General features: G+C 44.1%; 1 protein-coding gene across 2 annotated transcripts in view; it reads left to right on the top strand.

Moving 5' to 3' along the window:
* LOC119587054 (14-3-3 protein zeta) overlaps positions 1 to 1,126 on the top strand; it is a 13,493-nt gene that overhangs the window by 916 nt on the left and 11,451 nt on the right. The gene's annotated exons all lie outside the window — the stretch shown is intronic.

The raw sequence follows: 1,126 nt of genomic DNA, 5'->3' as shown, positions 1-1,126 counted from the left end.
CGTTCGCTTCGTAGGCCTACTCCCGCCCCTCCACGTAGGCCTATTTTCGTGCTGTCCAGGTTCCACCTTTTATTCGTATTTCCTCTTATTCCTTCGTCTCCGCGATGGCTTCGAGGTCCTTCGGGAATGTTCTCCGGAAACGGGTTTTAAGTCCATTCCAGGTTTTTAGGAAAGAAGGGAATGTAAAGGGAGTTTTTTTGGGTTTTTAGGTTTAAAGGGATTTTTTTTTTTAGGATTTTAGGAATGAAAGGATTTTAGGTTTAAAGGGAGATTTTTTTTGGGTTTTTAGGTTTTTAGGAATGAGAGGATTTTGGGTTTAAAGGGATTTTGTGGGGGGGGGGGATTTTAGGTTTTTGGGAATTGGGGAAAATTTTGTGTAGAAGGGGTTTTTGTTTCGAGGGAATTCCATTTTTTTTGGAATGGGGGGAATTTTCTTTTTAGGGAAATGGCTGTTGCGTGAGGAATGGTTGGATTTTTATCATTTGTAAAGGTTTGTGGTTTTATGGTTGGGTAATTTTGTATAGTAAGGGGAATGTATGAAATTGTGGCAATTGTGTGGTTTGGATCGAAAGAAATTGGCTCGGGAAGTTGACGGAATTCTGGGAAGGTTCCATTTAGGGTAAAGGTTGCGTGCAAAGTGTTTCAAAAGAATTTCAATTTGGAAACTCTGAATTTTGTTTAGATTACCGTCGATGGTTTTGGTGATGAGGTGTAATTGTCACGGGAAACCTGAGGGTGAGTTCTGGGAGTGTGTGGAGGGGAGAGAATGCGCCAGGGCACGTCGGGTTGCCCTGGGGGACTGCAGAGGCATCGTGCGCATGGCGTCTGCAAAATCTGGAATGTTTGTTGGTCTTGGTAGGGGGCTGTTAGGTAGTCGAGGAGGAGGTTAAGGGGAGAAGGGGTTTTAAAGCGGTTTCTATCGTCTGTTTCGGGCTTGTTTTCGGTATTCCATAGGGGTTCGTGGGGGGAAGTTTGCGACGGCTCTTGTTCGGCTGAAGCATGGATTGCGTGGGGAATGGGCAACAGGTTTTTTAAAGTCTGTATTATTGGCCTAATCTGATTTAAAACCAAAACAGGTCACAGCTTTGGAGAACAACAAACCACAGTGCAGGCTTTTGAAGCTACT

This window comes from Penaeus monodon, chromosome 22, assembly GCF_015228065.2.
Source record: "Penaeus monodon isolate SGIC_2016 chromosome 22, NSTDA_Pmon_1, whole genome shotgun sequence".
Lineage (NCBI taxonomy): Eukaryota > Metazoa > Arthropoda > Malacostraca > Decapoda > Penaeidae > Penaeus > Penaeus monodon.
Note: the sequence above shows the minus strand (reverse complement) of the source record. Positions and strands in the feature narration are given on the sequence as shown.